Genomic DNA, 18,167 nt, shown 5'->3' with positions numbered 1-18,167 from the left:
ACAACAATATTATCAATTAGGGCCAGCAGGATGGCCTATAGGGGTACGTACAACTCACCTAAGAGTCGTCTTGCTTGTATTTGAATATCAGCCCAGCTACAAAGCTGTCATCCTGGGACGAAAAGTGACGATTCTATGCAATCTTGACCTTTTGACCTCAACAACAACTGACTTCCAGCTTTTCATTGGTGAACCATTTCAATTAACCAACATGCAAATTCTGTTAAAATTTCAGGTCAATCGCATGAAAATTGATGATTTTATGTGACTTGACCATTTGATCTCAATCGGCTTCATTGACCAAATATGCAAATTAAGTTGAAATTTCAAGTCAATCAGATGAAAAGTGACAATTTTTGTGACTTTAACCTTTTGACCTTAAAAAACAAGACTTACAGCTTTTAACTAGCTTGACCAGGTTGGTTGGGTTTCATGAAGATTGGTAGAGAATTGCAATTTGTAGGCCAATGACCTACACAGACAGAGGGACAGAGGAACAGATGGAGAGACGGACAGATTAACAGACCAAATGAAGTAATACACTCATACTTGTGAATCTTCAATTTAGCAAGTAACAAAAGTGAGGACAGACCAAGGTAAAGGAAGGAGGTAAGGATTGGGTAACAATGAGGCCTGGCATGTCCGGAGGAAGCTCCACATGTGCCCTCTCCACAACATCTCAGGTCCAGCACGTTTGCAAAAACACGAATATTCCTCCCAACTCTGTCACAAACTCTACACCAGGAATGCACAGCAAACACTCTTGATAATGCCCCCCAACCCCCACTTCCAAATTTCCAGTTTTCCCTCCTGAGAGTTTCCTTCTGGATCCATCTGGTCCCCCTCATGCATCCTCTCATGCCTCCCATTGTTTGTCCAAGTTTGTCTCCATCTTGGCCTTCGGCTCAGCTGTTGGTATTTCCTCCACTCTCTCTCTCTCAGCTGTTCCTTTGTCCTGTTGTGTCCTGATCTCTTCAGTAGAGTAATAGTGGCTCTTCCATGAGCCTCGACTATGCAAACAAAAAAAATTAGAACAGCACTTGGTTGAGCACATACCTCTGCCACACTCAACAGTTGATGTTATTTATCTCAATGATAGGCCAGATCAACCAAAATCGAATCGGCTTGTTCCCGTCACCTACCCAACTCATGCACAACATTTTGAGATAACGTGCGATATCGTGACTTTGGTCCTTTCTCTCAATGGTGAAGAATCAGTTAAAAAAAATACTCGTATCCAGATCCGTATCTTCACCAAAATCGAATCAACTCGTCCTCGTCACATGTCCAACCTGTCCAGCAACTTTCATCCGAATCTGTCTGTAATCGTTTGAGATGTCACGCTCACAAACAGACAAACGGACAGACAGACAGGAGTGAAAACATAACCTCGGTTGGTCCACCTTCGGTGGTGGAGGTAATAAAATAAAATAAAAACACAATCAGTTATCGATTCCACAAACACCGATTCGATTTGAGAAGTAACAGTACAAATGTCGTGAAACCAACATCTGAACATTTCAATTTTCGTGGCAATTATTTTGACCTTTCACCCTTCAACCTTCAACCTTGATCCAGTCCCTTTGATTTTTGTCCAAGATGATGCAAGTCCTCCCTCCACCCACATTTAACCCTTGATATTTGATCCAGCCTCTTTGATCTCTGACTGCAGAGCTTTGATCCAGTCCCTTGCACCTCAATCTAAACTTGTGGTGAGGAAGGGCAAACATTCAAAACGCGAGCTGTCATCTCCATCAGCCAACCAACGGCCATCCAGTACGGAGATGGTGTCTCCTAAAAAACACCCATGAGGGATAGGAAAATTTTTTTCTGCCTGGCCAAGTTTCCCCCTTCCTGCACAGTGGTCCTGTGGAGAGGGTTCCTTGTTTCAGGACCAGGTGAAGGTTTTGCGAGTTTTTACTCTTCTTCGTTTTCTCTGGAGCCCTTCACTTTCAGTGGCTCTCAGCCTTGTTTTGGGCAAATTTCAATTAAGATAGGATTTTCAAATAAAGCACTTTTAAACGGTCAAACCGATTAGTGTACACAGTCCTTCAGTGACGACAGACAAACTCATCCTTGTTGACAATTTCACTTGTTCGTAGAAAGTGTGAAATTAAGTAATCGGTCGTGTATGTTCGTACGTGTCTACATTTTGTTAAGAGTGGACATAAAAAAACCGTTTAACGGAGGGAATTTAAACTTTACCACATGTAACATGATCATTTGATATACACATATTGAGTGTACATAGAAAACCGTTCAACGGAGGGAATTTAAACTTTACCACGTGTTACATGATCATTTGATATACACATATTGAGTGTACATGGAAAAACGTTCAACGGAGGGAATTTAAACTTTACCACATGTAACATGATCATTTGATATACACATATTGAGTGTACATGGAAAACCGTTCAATGGAGGGAATTTAAACTTTACCACATGTCACATGATCATTTGAGAAACACAAATTGAGTGTACATAGAAAACCGTTCAACGGAGGTAATTGAAACTTCACCACATGTCACATGATCATTTCATATAACACATATTGAGTGTACATAGAAAACCGTGAAACGGAGGAAATTTAAACTTTACCACATGTCACATGACCATTTGATATAACACAAATTGAGTGTATATTGAAAACCGTACAAGGGAGGAAATTTAAACTTTACCACAAGTCACATGATCATTTGAGATACACATATTGAGTGTACATGGAAAACCGTTCAATGGAGGAAATTTAAACTTCACCACGTGTTACATGATCATTTGATATACACATATTGAGTGTACATGGAAAACCGTTCAACGGAGGGAATTTAAACTTTACCACGTGTTACATGATCATTTGATATACACATATTGAGTGTACATGGAAAACCGTTCAACAGAGGGAATTTAAACTTTACCACATGTAACATGATCATTTGATATACACATATTGAGTGTACATGGAAAACCGTTCAACGGAGGGAATTTAAACTTTACCACGTGTTACATGATCATTTGATATACACATATTGAGTGTACATGGAAAACCGTTCAACGGAGGGAATTTAAACTTTACCACATGTAACATGATCATTTGATATACACATATTGAGTGTACATGGAAAACCGTTCAATGGAGGAAATTTAAACTTCACCACATGTCACATGATCATTTGAGAAACACAAATTGAGTGTACATAGAAAACCGTTCAACGGAGGAAATTGAAACTTCACCACATGTCACATGATCATTTCATATAACACATATTGAGTGTACATAGAAAACCGTGAAACGGAGGAAATTTAAACTTCACCACATGTCACATGATCATTTGATATACACATATTGAGTGTACATGGAAAACCGTTCAATGGAGGAAATTTAAACTTCACCACATGTCACATGATCATTTGATATACACATATTGAGTGTACATGGAAAACCGTTCAATGGAGGGAATTTAAACTTCACCACATGTCACATGATCATTTGATATACACATATTGAGTGTACATAGAAAACCGTTCAACGTAGGGAATTTAAACTTCACCACATGTCACATGACCATTTGATATACACATATCACTTCAAACGTTATTGTGCTCAGCTGGTGAAAAAAGTGCAGAAGAAGAGGAAGTATTACTTGGCCATTTTAATGATCTCCCAATTTTATGTCAGCGATCTCTTCCGGCATCTTTATCAACTTTGCTCGTTGTGAAGAAACTCGTATGAAAATAAAAGCTACTTTTTAAAGGCTTATGAATGTACTCTCCAGCAGACTTTTCAAAGTATAATTTGCGCACATTTTACTCAAAAGTGTAGTAAGAGAGATGTAGTTACAAATTTTCCACCAGAAGAGTTGGCTCGCACAAAGTCCTTCTCAAGACTGCACGGAGGAAGTCGTCTTTGAACACCATCGAGCTATGTCTTGGGATGGATGGCTGGATGGATGGATGGATGGATGGATGGATGGACGGACGGTCCTTCTCATGCCATCAGGCACAAAGGGCTACACAGGCAGTTTCATTGGATAGAGAACACAATCCTGGCCGAGTTGCCATTCCTGTGCAGGGAGTCAGGGCTGAAATCTGGAATCTGTTCATGGTTTCAGTGATAGCTCGCCTCCTCTTCACGAAGGACCCCGTGTGATGCTTAACGTTCACCAACTAATACCGGCAGACGGGGCGTCCGTTTAACGTCCGCCTGAGGGACGGCATGTACATGGATTAATCAACCTGCCTGAGAAACACCGAGATGACAGTTTATAGCTGGGTCTGGATTCAAACCCAGGCTGGACAGCTTTGAGGCGAGTGTACGCACTTCCAGACCATACATGATTATATATTCTGTTTTAATTGGTGCAATTTGGTGTACAAGAAACAGCCACCCCCTTTGGAAACGTCTTGTGAAAGGGGGTAAGAGGGGGCAAATTAATTTTGTGACTGTGGCTTGTACAGGGTGACATAAAAAAAAAACAGAACCCGTACTATTTAATAAAAAAAATCCTCATTTATCACTCAAATGGCATCATTTTGACAAAGATTGCCTTGAATAGGCCAGGACCGACTGTGCTTGACTGTGCCTAAATGACCTGCTCCAAACGTTTGCCATGGCACTGCAAACACTTGGATTCAACGGACAAAATGGTTGATCAGTTGATCAGTCCGACACATTGCGCTGTCCAAATGAAGCCAATTTTATCAATAATTGGTGCTTTGAATTAAAAAAAAAAAAATTGGATACATAGTCAAGGCTCGTGGAAGAGGTAGTACTAGTACTCGCCATGTCGTAGTTCTTCAATGGATTGTGGCCTTCCTCTGTTGACATTATCCTTCAAATAGCCCCAAAGATAGAAATCTGGTGATGATGGATCTGGTGTGTGTCGGCCCATTCAACAGCGAGTGTTCAACTGATGATTCTGTCACCAAAGCGTGTGTTGAACCAGTTCAGTGAATCATTTGAAGTGCGGGGAGTAGTTCCATCCTGTTGAAACAATTGTTCCTCTCTTATAACACATATTATCTTATATATTGGGTAACATATTATCTTATAACACATATTATCTTATAACACAACCACTGCGACCACCGAGGACCCTCCAAAACTTCCCTCGAACGTGGATGTAATGTTTCGTATTGACAGTCAATGCCTTGCCCGAGTCGTCGTCAAGCCAGAAAAGGTCGACGATTCCACGTTTACTGACTGCGACCCAGTCAATGCATTTTTTTGAGTGGTCACTCAAGCATGACATCGGGAAAGGACGGGGGGGGGGTTAATCCCCAATTTTGGCAGTTCTTGGTGTTGACATGCCCATAAAGGAGGAAATGGTTCCCATCAGAAAACCGGACATTGTCAAGAAAGTTTTGCCTTTCTTCAATCTTGTCCGCAAACCACCGGCACATTGTCACCGTTTTCTGCATACGGGTGGGCTGCAGTCTGTTTGGGTTTAATCTGAATTCTCTATGGAAACAGTTTCACATCGTGGATGAGAATTCTTCTCACCGATTCAGGTGCAATTCCAAGCTCGCGACTCTCGACAGCTGAGCGATTTCTTAGGGTCTCTGCCCACTGAATCACGAACAAGGTCAACGTTCTCAAGAGACCTTGCATCTTGAGGACGTCCCGAATGTGTTGTCCCTCCAGCACTTTTACTCGAGTTTTGCGACAGCGCCTTTTTCTCTGAACTTTTTGGCCCAGGCAAATGTCCGTGACTTGCAGGGCACGGTGTAAGTTCCAAACTCACATTTCAACTCGATTTGAGTCCTCTTGTCGGAGTCCATATTCAGAAAAAAAAAATATCCACAGAATATCTCTTGTCTGATTATCTATGGGTTCTTTAAAAAGGGAATCATTGTCACAAACTTTTGTTGTCTGTCTTCTGGTTCATTCTTCTTCATTCACCTGAAAAAAACAAAAAAACAAGAGGTTCTCATTCGTAAGACGGAAGATATTCGACAAAAGGTGGGTTCCGTTTATTGCGGAGCATGCCACAACACGCCGTCCCTCCGGCAAGGGTCAGCACATGACGAGCTATGAGGGGGTAATTATTTTGTGCTCCTGACCTTACTCGGGGGGGGGGGGGGTACTCCCAGCATGTGTGCAGAATTTTGTGGAGATTTGCCAAACTGTTTTGAGTGTAGAAGTGAACAGACAGATGAACACACGCCGTATTTGAATATGATGCAAGCTTCGCCTTCATCGTAAATATGAGTTTTTACACATTTAATGTGACACGTGCTTTCGGCATACATCATAGAAATTGAACTGAATTACTTTTCATGTGTCAATAAACACGTTTTGAAATATATTTTGTCATTGTTTGCCTTTGATGAAGAATGAAAATACTGCAGTCATCCCACACTACAGTCATGACCGTGACCCTTGGATTTGTCCCATTTCTCTCCTGAGTTTGAACGAACACAGCTGTATCGAGATTACTTGCCAACGCTCCGGTGTGTACACACACACACTGGGGAAAAAACACATACACACACAAACACACACTCTTCTGAACATACGAATGGAACGTTCAAGTCGAGGGTTGTATGAGTCAGAGTAATTCGGGTATTCCATCAGCTATTTGTATTCTGGCTGTTTCCAATGTACTCGTACAGAATACATCAAACGATGCCCCCAAACCGCAAATCCATTTCCATGCAAATCAAGGGTTAGCAAATGAATGGTGTGATCTAACGAACCTTTTAATACAAGGTGTATTACACAACGACATAACACTACAATAGGCCATTCAGCTCACCATGTTCATCTGCACACAACAATCCACTTGATCCATCCATTGAACTTGTACCCTGACTTCACATCACCACGCGAGTTCACACTCAACGGGAGAGCGCACGCAAACAAAGGGAATTTTCAAACGTTCATGATTTCTTTTTATTTTACATGGATAACAAGGACTTTAAGATTCCATGAGTAATACACCGAGTCTATGGAATTTAAACACGTGTCAACTTGGGGTCACAGCATCATGAGATAAGTGCTTGGAGTGGAACATCGAAACAAGGCCAAGCCATTAACTTGGAGCTATTTATCGAAAGTAGCATTGTGACAACATTGAACATTTATTCTATTACTTGAACAGCATCTACATCAAATAGTTCTGCATTGCTTCCACTTAAATACAGCCCCTGACTGGAGAAAGGCCTATCAAAATACAATCGAGCGTGAGAGTGATGACATCCTCTGTGGCCAAAACTTATTAACACTGGTAATTTGGGGTTGGGGGGAAGGCTCGTGCCTTTTCTTCGAAGAAACAAAACAAATCATTTTTAAAATTCAATGATACTGTGGAGGAAATAATTATATTAATGTATTCTAAATTGTAATTGTGCTGGTGTTTTATAAATTTAAGTTTTATGCTATAAGTCGAATTGGCTTTAATTCACCCCCTTCCCTTGGCCAAGAGTCTTTTGCCCTAAATGTTGATAAAATGTCTTGTTGTGGAGCGGTGTGACCTGGGCTGATAACAGCAAACTTTTGCCCTGATAACGTCGTGTGCTTCTCACCGAGAAGACACGTATGCAGTTCGAGTTAACAACCCCCACCACTCTCCCATGAAAAGCATATAAATGCCTTGAAATGTAATCTTGTTTTAGTGCAAGCATGTGTGATGTATAGCATCTCAGTGCGTTGTACTCCTTGGGACTGACCAAGTACCAAGTAATAATAAAACTCTCTGATGTAATGTACTTACTCGTTGTGGAAGTGAATTAAATCAGGTTGGTTTAACGGTTAACTAAAAAGTAAGAATAAATAAAATAGAACCAAATAATATTGCAACAAATGCGGGTTCTCAAGTTCATTGAAGAATCCTACAACGATCACTATGAGGTTGGGTGAAAAAAATCCACATCAATACCAACGTTGGAAGTAGAGGTTAAAAAAGAAATCACAATCCTGGGACCATCGTGATGCTTGAAATGTTTCAAAAGAGTTGCGGAATAAGTTTTTTGACATCAAAAGAAGATCGCACGTTGATTTTTAAAAACCTCATTTCTTTCCTTGGTAAACAAAAGGGGTCTCACGATCTTTGTTTTGCCGTACATGATGTCATGGTTAATTTTTCTCAGCGGATTGATAAGCACCAAATGAACGACGCAAGTTGAAGCAGACTGACGTGCCCAGACCAACGCAGGCAAGAGACATTTCCATCGTCTGCAAAGCGATGAGATGGCGCAAAGCTGGGTCAGCAGAATGGCCTCGCCCCAAGATGCCTAGAGGTGTGAACGCTCACCTCTTAGCCGTCTAGCCTGGCTTGGAATCTCGGCCCAGCGATCAACTGCTGAGACCATCATGATGCGTCAGAGGAGCTCGTTGTCAAAGGGTGGAGGAGGTCCTTGTGAGCTAACGGCAATCCATATCTGTTACCCAAATGTAACTGCGGACATCCTGCAGTTGAGTTCCCTTTTTCAAAGAGGTTGATGACAGGACTTGCACCACAGCCACTGTAAAACCCTTCATTCACGGGGTAACCGGCCCCTTTGGGTGGGTGTCTGGAATACCCTATCACGAAGAGAGGATGATAACCTGTCTCTGTTATCATCTGAATCTCAAACGTTTGAACATGGGGATTGCAGTACTCTCTGAGGTTTGGAGATTGGATAGTGGTGAGATCATGGCGGATTGTCATATCCACTATTGGAATGGTCGCTCTGATGGTTACCATGCACAAGAAGTTGCCGTAGATGTGCCCAATAAGCTGCCGACAATGATAATGGAGGGAAAACCAATCAACGAGCGTATTATGAGACGAAGGATTCGTCACTCCTTGGATGTCGTTTCCCTGGTCTCTGTTTATGCTTCGACTGAGGTAAGTGATCTCAACGTGAAGGGCACATTCTATGCGGCGCTCAAGTCTGTGGTTGATCAGTGCCCGAAGCGAGATACACTTCCAGTCATGGGGGATTTCAATGCATCAACTGGCACTGATAGAGATGGTTATGGGACATGTGTTGATCCACATTTGTCTGGAACTGTGAATCAGAATAGCACCAAGTTCCTTGTCTTTACAAGAAATCATGGATTTAGGGTGAATGGTTCATGGTTTCAGCTGCCATGGGCTCATCGCTGGACTTGGTATTCCAATGCCGGTGGTGTGGCAAAGGAGACTGACCATTTGCTCGTTGCAGGTACCTTCGCAGGGCAGCTCACCGGATGACGGGATTGGGGCAAAGCCTTCGGGATCCCCAATCTTTGACTAAAGGAGGGAAACCACGGGGTAACATTCCCGGGTCAGATTGCAGGAGAGTGTGTCGGAGTGGTGCTGAGGTGTCGTCCACCAGACGGCGGTCTCCTTGGGTTAACCTGAGGAGGTCCCTTCGCGTGGGTGCCTGGAATGTCCTACCTCTAAGAGAGGATGATCACCTGTCTCTGTTATCATCTGAGCTCAAGCGTTTGAACTTGGTATTCCAACACTGGCGGTGTGGCAAAGGAGATTGACCATGTCCTCGTTGATGGTCGCTGGAGGATGATCCAGAACTGCAGGGTCTACCGGAGTGCTGAGTTCCTCAATACTGACCTGACCGGCTTGTTGTAGCAATTCTGAAGTTGCACCTTAAATCCAGGAGAATGGTACCATCCCAGCCTCGGCAGGATGTTGGCAAGCTCAAGGATGAGAGGGGAGCTGACGAGTTAGCGAACAAGCTGAGTGGAGATTTGGTGGGTCTGAGTGCTTTGGGAGGTCCTGAAGAGTTGTGGAGTGCCTTCAAGACCACCATCCTTGATGTTGCAGGTGGATGTCTTGAAACTCACCGAAGAGCAAAGAAGAATTTTGTCTCTCAAGGGACACTGGATACCATTGACCAGTCTCAGGGCCAGGCAGAATGGCAGAGCTGAGCTGTTGAGGAGTAGAACTGGACGTGTGATGAGGGAGGACAAGGAGGACGAGGTGTGAGGAATCTGAGAGGGTGGAGTATCACATGTGGTCAAGTGATTCTTGTCTTTCTTACAGGGGAATTAGCACATTGAGTTCCTCAAAGCACTTCCCTCGGTGTACTGCAGTTACAGCAGAGGGTGGTGACCTCTTGACAGAGGAGTCCAAAGTGAAGGCTTGTTGGGCTGGTAACTTTGTGCAACTGCAGCAGGCTGACTCACCAGCTGTTGAGTTGGATGTCAGGGGTGTTACTATCCCGATTGCTGACCCTTGAATCAACTGTGATACACCTTCGTTTGTGGAAACACAGACTGAGGTGAACCGGTTGAAATGGGTGAAAACTCCTGGGATCCGAGGCAATCATGCGGAAGTTCTCAAGGCTGGTGGAAATGCTGTACTCATGTCGTTGCATTCTCTACTGCTCTTGCTCACCCTCTCTCTGTTCTATTCACCCTCTCATTTGCTCAAGGTCATCTGCCATCTGCTTGGAAATCAGCAAACATCACTGCCCTGCATAAAAAAGGTGCAAAAACAGATCCCTGCAACTACAGACCAATCAGCCTTCTCCCAATCATCAGCAAGGTTATGGAATCCATCATCGCTTCAGACATCAAATCCTTCCTCTTCTCCAATGGTTTGATTTCCGATCATCAATTTGGTTTCAGACCAGGTCACTCTACCCTGGATATGCTTCTTCTGCTCTCCCAACAATGGATGGAGGTCCTCAATGCCGGACATGAAATCAGACCCATATCCCGAGACATATCACGTGCTTTTGACACGGTCTGGCACCCTGCCCTGCTCACCAAACTCTCTTCCTATGGTATCCAAGGCTATCTCCACTCATGGTTCGTAGACTTCCTCTCCTGTCAGTCAACGTGTGGCCCTAAATGGAGTTCTTTCATCCCCTCTTCCTGTCCAGGCTGGAGTTCCTCAAGGTGGTGTTCTGGGCCCTGTTCTTTTTCTGGTTTTCATCAATGATCTCTCTGACTCTGGAAAATCCTCTTTATCTCTTTGCTGATGACTCCACCCTCTGTCGTACCATCGGTCATTCCTCAGACCGGCAAGTAGTAGCTTCTTCGCTCACTGCAGATCTGGGTAAAATCACAAACTGTTCTGGCACATGCTCCCCATACCTGACCTGATCTGGAGTCTCATGGGCAGGGCGACGCATCCATGCGTGTGCCGGCCCTCGGATGGACGTGAAATTGGGAGTTCCATCTGCCGGCATTAGTTGAAGATCCCACAGTGTCCTTTGCGAAGAGTTGGCGAGTTATTGCCGGCACCATTCTCAAAATACAAATTACTGCTGTAAACTAAAGGGGGCATTGCATCAGTGGCACAGCCACACCACCAGCCAATGACGCAACCACACAGTCTTTTGCTGCTTCAGAAAGAAGAAGAAGACGAATAAGAAGAAGAAGAAGAAGAAGAAGCCACAATTGAGGAAGAAACCGAAGAAGACGAGGAAGAAGAAGAGGAGCAAGAAGACGAAGGAGAAGGAAGAAGAATAACAATAAGAAGAAGAGGGAGAAGAAGAAGAGGAAGAAAAACTAATCACAGCTATGACATTAATACGATCATCTTTTCATCATTTTGACCTGTGCATTTGCAATTAACTAAGACACTAAGTTAGCTCCAATCATAAGAACAAATTAGTCATCGTTAGCATGAGCGGTAACAACCTGTTCTTTGGAGAGCAATAGCATGCATATGTCCATACTTCAAAGCCACCTCTGTTTAGGTTATATTTACCATGCCCGATTCTGTTACTCGCTAACTTACAAGGTAAGTCTCATGCGCGATCGGTCAGGATCGACGTATCCAGGTACTTTCTCAACTTCCCCACCTGAACCCATGCTGGCTGCCAATGGTTGGTTACACTGAGAAAAAGCTGCGACTTAAAATTAATCCTGTTAACAAATGTCGCAAATATATTGATGGAAGGAGAACCTTCCACAGAACGTCGACATGGCCCGACTCAGTGCTGCCCTGCGTGATCGACTCGGTGTGTCAGATATATGAATGTGAGCAGCAATTCAAGTTGAAAAATAAGATAAAAGCAGGCAGCACGGTCTCAGAAGGTATCCATGGAGGCAAGGTCACGATTTTCTCAATCCTGTGCCCGAAATTTGTTTTCTGGAACTTTCTCGTCCTCGAGGCAGAGAATCGAAAAGCCGCCACTCACAAGGAGACACAACAATGGCAAGCGCATTGTGACGCATCAAAGCCACCGACATGTTTATGGATCACGAACCGGGAACGTACAGGTACAAGAGCAGCGCAAATTACGGAAACGTCAAACGGCAGACAGGCGAGAAGTCCGTCTCCAAGACGACGGAAATGGAACCCGGGCCGCGCACATGAACCTTGAGAACCTCCCTCGGCTCCGAGAATAACTTAAGATATCCACCTGCCTCAAACATCAAAAAGTGCAGACAATCTGCGCTCGAACGAATCAACCCGAGCAAGGCTGCCAGGAAAAAAAAATATATATATATATATATATATATTTAAAAAGATAAAAACACAAACCAGAATGAAGTCCCACGGATTCCATGGTCTTGCTTGAAATGGATTGATGAAGAATGACGACAGCTGGACTGCTTATTCCTGGAATCGAACAATCATCGTGCACATGGCGTTCAACAGTCAGCAAAAGGAGGCACGTGACGTTCAAAAAAAGTCAGCCATATGAGGCACGTGACATTCAACAAAGTCAGCCATATGAGGGCCACTGAGGATGGTTTCAACAAACTAACAAGTTCACACATGACACAACCTAAGCATGATAAATATGTGGAAGCACCTTGTTTCTGATGATTGAAATCAAAAAAAATTCAAGATGGTGGTCCACTGTTTTTTGGGGGAGAAAAACAGGTCACATAAATCAACCGATAAGGGACATGAAGAATTGCAAACGAGCGAACTTAAACATCTGATCTATTGCATGAGGATTCAAGTGAAGCGGCATACGATTCTGCCAAGGAGAGGAATTTGTATGCCGGTTGGATGCCAGCGAGAGCTCAAGCCATTTACAGTCCTGGCAGGCATAACGGAGCAAGAAAAGCCGTACATTGTCCCCCCTCCCCCTCCCCTCCAACCCCCCAAACCAACACATTGACTCGCAATCCCGAGTCAGCTGCAAAGGAAGATTGGGACTTGTTCCATTCGCATTTAACAATAAGTCTCCAAGAGAAGTAAAAGAAACCCCGCTGTGGGTTTATTAAAGAAGATAAAGTTCCAAAATGCATTTGCATTGAAGTGCACAAATGTTTCTCAAGAAATCTTGCAATTTGAAATGGTGTTCGAAAATGCAAACTTAGCAATGAGGAGAGGTGTCACTTGATGGAAGGTGTGGTGGGGGGGGGGGGGTCAGAGGGGAGAGGATGGCAAAATCAGGATTCATGTGAACACTACAGATGACAAGCAACATTCATGTCCAACTACAATCTTAAAATTTAAAACCTTACCTGGCTGGTCTGAGTATTTTAGGTGACAATGTCACTTGGAAAATGTGACTGTGTGTCTGTGTCTGTGTGTGTGTGTGTGTGCGTCTGTGTGTGTGTGTGTGTGTGTGTGTGTGTGTGTGTGTGTGTGTGTGTGTGTGTGTGTGTGTGTGTGTGTGTGTGTGTACGTGTGTGTACGTGCATGTTGCTATTGTTGCCTGCCATACCCACATGTGAGTGGGCTTCATCATGAGATGAAACAGAGACCGACCACGTCTCATAGTATCCGTGTGTGTGTGTGTGTGTGTGTGTGTGTGTGTGTGTGTGTGTGTGTGTGTGTGTGTGTGTGTGTGTGTGTGTGTGTGTGTGTGTGTGTGTGTGTGTGTGTGTAAGCAGTGGCGGCACGAGTCATGTGGAGGCCACACGCAAAACACAACAGTGGCCCAGTGGTGGCTCCTATCGTCAAACTAAAACACCCAATTTGCTGCCTGTCTGTGTCTGTGGCTGAAGCATTCAGTCGTTAATTATCCAATCTCAACCAAACTTGCCAGGAGGTCTCGTTGTGTCATAAGATAACGGTTGGAGCTACTTTTGTGCTGTGAGTAGCATCATTGGCTGAGGGTGCAGCTGTACTGTTGCTGAAGGTTAGAACAGGAATTTGGAATTTATTCACATTGCCGGTGGTACCTCGCATACTCTTTGCGAGGACACCGTGGGATCTTTAACATCCACCAACTAATGCCGGCAGATGGGATGGCACACATATTGATGAATCACCCTGATTCGGTGAATCGGGATGCCCTCTGGAGGATTCTTGGTCTTCGTGGGGTGCCACCAAAACTGATCGATCTGATGTCTGAACTCTACTCTGGTACTGAGAGTGCTGTGAAATGTGGTGGTTCCATCGCTGACTTATTTTCAGTTGTTGCTGGAGTTTGTCAGGGGTGTATACTGGTCCCCACACTTTTCAGCACTTGTATGGACTGGATTCTAGGGAGGATGTCGGAGGGATCAAGCTGTGGTGTATCGTTTGGGGATGTCAAGATCTCTGCCCTTGATTTAGCAGATGATGCAGTCATCTTTGCAAAGATTTTAGATATCCTTTTGGGGCCCTCGAGGTGCTGAATGAGGAGTCGGAGCCGCTGGGATTACGGGTTTCCTGGGTCAAAACTAAGATCCAGGCTTTCAATGACACCTTGGATGCTGCTGTCCTGTCTGTGCCTGTTTGTGGTGAGGATGTTGAGGTCGTGGAGAGATTCACTTACCTTGGCAGTGATATTCATATCTCTGCTGGCTGTGAGTCAGAGGTCAATCGACGTCTGGGTCGGGCCTGGGGAGTCATGGATTCACTGGATCATGGGGTGTGGCATTTCATTTACCTGTGCGGGAGGACGAAAGTCCGAGTCTTCAGGTCCTTGGTGCTTCCAGTCTTGCTCTACGGATGTGAGACTTGGACTCTGACCAGGGATCTGAGACGGAGACTTAATTCCTTTGGTACCAGGTCTCTTCGGAGAATCCTTGGCTATCGCTGGTCGGACTTTGTATCCAATGAGCGGTTGCTGAGAGAGACTCAAATGAGATTTGTTACCTGCATCGTCTCTGAGCGTCTGCTGGGGCTCTATGGACATGTGGCTCGTTTTCCTGACGCTGATCCTGCTCACCAGATTCTCTCAGCGAGGGAGTCTCGTGAGTGGAGGAGGCCAATGGACCGACCACACGTCTCCTGGTTGCAGCAGGTTGATCGGCATCTCAAGGAGATGGGGATGGGCCAGGCATCTGCCTGGGGGATGGCCAGACAGAGGCCCCTGGAGTACCGGCGGAAAGTGGACACAGCGACGTGCTGCTCTGGCGCATGCTCCCATACCTGACCTGATCCTGCACGTGAAACACCGAGATGACAGTTTATAGCTCGGTCAGGATTCAAACCTAGGCTAGACAGCTTGGAGGGAGTGTGCGTACCTCCAGGCCACCCTGCTTGCCGCTTTATCCTCACCTGTACAACAAACAAGGTTATTTATTTGTGATTTATGAAAAAAAAAAGAGACTTGTTCACGGCTCATTGCAAAATATCTGCAATTCACCGATGCTTGGACAACTAAGGAGCAATTTGCAGTGAAAGCAAACAATGCGGTGTGAAAACACAGCCATCGGGATGGATTAGTCTTCATTGTAAACTCTTTCAGAGAAACCCTGTTGTCACAACTTGCAAAAATAAGTAAATAAATAAAGGAAACCTCTTTCCGAAGAACGCAGTTACGGTGTTGGTTGCACATCGCTCATGTGCTCCATGAAGATGCTCTCTCGTTTTTCTTGAACTTTAATGGGAGAATTCCACAACAGCAGCCCATTGCAATCCCAGTTATTCTCATTCTCATGGGAATGAAACACTGACATTCAGTGTGTCCAAGAAGCTGTTAGTCACTCAAACATATTTTAATGGGAAAATAATATCGAATTTGATGCGAATACATCAATGGATATGCTTGGTGGGGAGAGGGGGGAGGGGGAGAGAGGGTGTGAGAGAGGGAGACAGACATAGACATAGGGAGATTGTGAGAGCGTGAGAGAGAGAGAGAGAGAGAGAGAGAGAGAGAGAGAGAGAGAGAGAGAGAGAGAGAGAGAGAGAGAGAGAGAGAGAGAGAGAGAGAGAGAGAGAGAGAGAGAGAGAGAGAGAACTGAAAGACAGACAGACAGACAGAAAGAAAGAGACAGAGGAGAGTCGAGAGATCAGATGCTTCTAACTTGAGTTCCGATCCGATCTGATGTTCCATAGTCTGTGTTACAGGGCTTTGCTTCGACCAAAGCAGCTTCTTGGTTTGGGGTCATGATGATGAGCGGTTTGCAATCTCTCTTTGACCTTTTGAACGCCAAATCTAACCAGTTAATATTTGCATCATAGTGCATACTTATACCAAGTTTGGTGAAAATCCCTTCAGCGGTTCACAAGTTATCGCGGTTACGAAAATGTGCTGAGTACGCACGGAAGGCATGGACGGACAGACGCACAACTGTACAGACAAACCAAAAACATAATGCCTCCAAATGCAGGGGCATTAAAAAAAAAAAATTGCTAAACAATTGTTGTTTTGAGGTTGAATTCCAACATGATTTTCCAACCGAACTGTCAAATTCACACCGCTGGATTCCCAGGAGAAGCAAGTATTTGAAAATGCATTACACGTGCACTTGCATCTCAATTCCAGCAAATTATCATGGCGACTGCTCAAGAATCCAGTGAAGAGTGTGATGTTTCATCAATATGGGCTTAATGCAACCAAACGTTCCTCCCAGACATCAGGATCACTCGGAAGAAAATACTTGCATCCAAATAGATCAGAACGCGATGGGATTATACTATCCAGGGTGAACAACACCATATGCTATATATGTTGTTCCACACAGCACAGGCCTTGAGAACCTACTCGTATAGACTTTGTCGACGCAATCTATACGTAAATGAGGCTTTCATCCCCTATGAGGAAAAACCTGTCTCTAAAGCGTGGGAAGTGCACCAAACACAACATCTGGTGAAGGAATGTTTGTCCGTCTTTTGTGCGGTGCTCTGATGACCTTGTGCTGTTGTTGACCACTAACAAGCATCTTCACGGTTTGATCTCAACTGCTGACGAAACAATACAGCAGTGAAACCGATTTCTCGTAGGAGCGTCGACAATGCGCCGAGCGAAACATCCCCAGTGGGGTGAGGAAAGGGACTTTTGTTTTTAAACTTCCTTCGGAGAAAAGTGGTAAATAATGAGTTGAGTGAGGTCAGAGAAGAAAAATATGATTTGAGGGAAAATCATCATGGGATGCTAGTGAGCTGAAAATAAAATAAAATAAAAACCCCGCAAGAATGACGTATGGATGTCAGGCCAAAAAGGCAACAGGGTGATATCATTAGATGCAGGTAAGAACAAATCTGAGAAAACGATTTGGGAAAAATCTCGGATGGAAAGAATCTAGAGAGAATAATACGCCCCGATATATATCGGGCGTATAAAAAGCAAGGCTCATCAGAAGAACTGCATTGATACAATGCATCATTGAAAAAAGGAGAGTGTACGAACAAACGTGTGAACACAAAATCTGTGACAAAAGAGATTTCAAAGAGAAACAAAACTGAAACTTCACTACCTGAAAATGACTACTTTCACCATGCATCTTTGTGTGGAGGGGTTGAGGCGGATGAACCATTGAAAGCAGCAAATGGAACTTCAGCGATTTCCCTGGTAATTTCTGTGCAGGTAGCTTCGTCTCATGTATGATCGATCGTCTGACATGCCTGTGATGTCGGCCTCGAAATAAATTCCTGGGTCATGCAACGAAGTTGCGTTCGCTGTTTAATGGTGCATTTCTTGCACATGGCTGGAGAGTAAAATGTCGCAATTATTCGTTCTTGAAATACTTAAGTATTTGGTACAAAACAGCTATTAATAAGCAAAGAACACGTACAACCCCCATAGGTTGGCATCCATGGGGAAGAGGAAATTTCTCCGAAGGAAATGCCCCGCAGAGTGCGGTGAGAGAAGAGGTGCCATCGTCGTGACGTCGCTGGTACCCAGGCGGCACGTGACGTCACTTTCCTCAAACTCAATTGCTGCGTTTGTCTCATCTAACAGTCCTGTGTTGCATCTCGCGTGTTCGTCTGTGCCCACTTATGTGAGATGCGCATACGTGGCAGTTTTACAATGAACCTTAGACCCTTTAACAACAACAAAAAACCCCAACTCTGTGGCTAAAGTATCTGCCATGGGTGGTCGGCAGTTTTATTGTAACCCGAGCTGAGTCGTACCAAAAACTAAAAATGGTATGTGCTACAGTGGGG

The 18,167-nt window shown here is 44.3% G+C and overlaps 1 protein-coding gene across 1 annotated transcript in view; it reads right to left on the bottom strand.

Moving 5' to 3' along the window:
* Window positions 1–2,981: 2,981 nt before the first annotated feature.
* LOC147014994 (TBC1 domain family member 9-like) overlaps window positions 2,982–18,167 on the bottom strand; it is a 226,819-nt gene continuing 211,633 nt past the window's right edge. The window contains exons 21-22 of the transcript XR_015050185.1: window positions 12,429–12,506; window positions 2,982–5,902 (exon numbers count right to left, since the gene is read on the bottom strand). The gene's annotated coding sequence lies outside the window, so the exon portion shown is untranslated. The remainder of the gene's footprint in view (window positions 5,903–12,428; window positions 12,507–18,167) is intronic.

The sequence above is a fragment of the Eptatretus burgeri genome, chromosome 12 (genome assembly GCF_056783735.1).
Source record: "Eptatretus burgeri isolate ZD-2024b chromosome 12, Ebu_testis_v1, whole genome shotgun sequence".
Lineage (NCBI taxonomy): Eukaryota > Metazoa > Chordata > Myxini > Myxiniformes > Myxinidae > Eptatretus > Eptatretus burgeri.
This window is presented reverse-complemented; position numbering and strand designations above follow the sequence as displayed.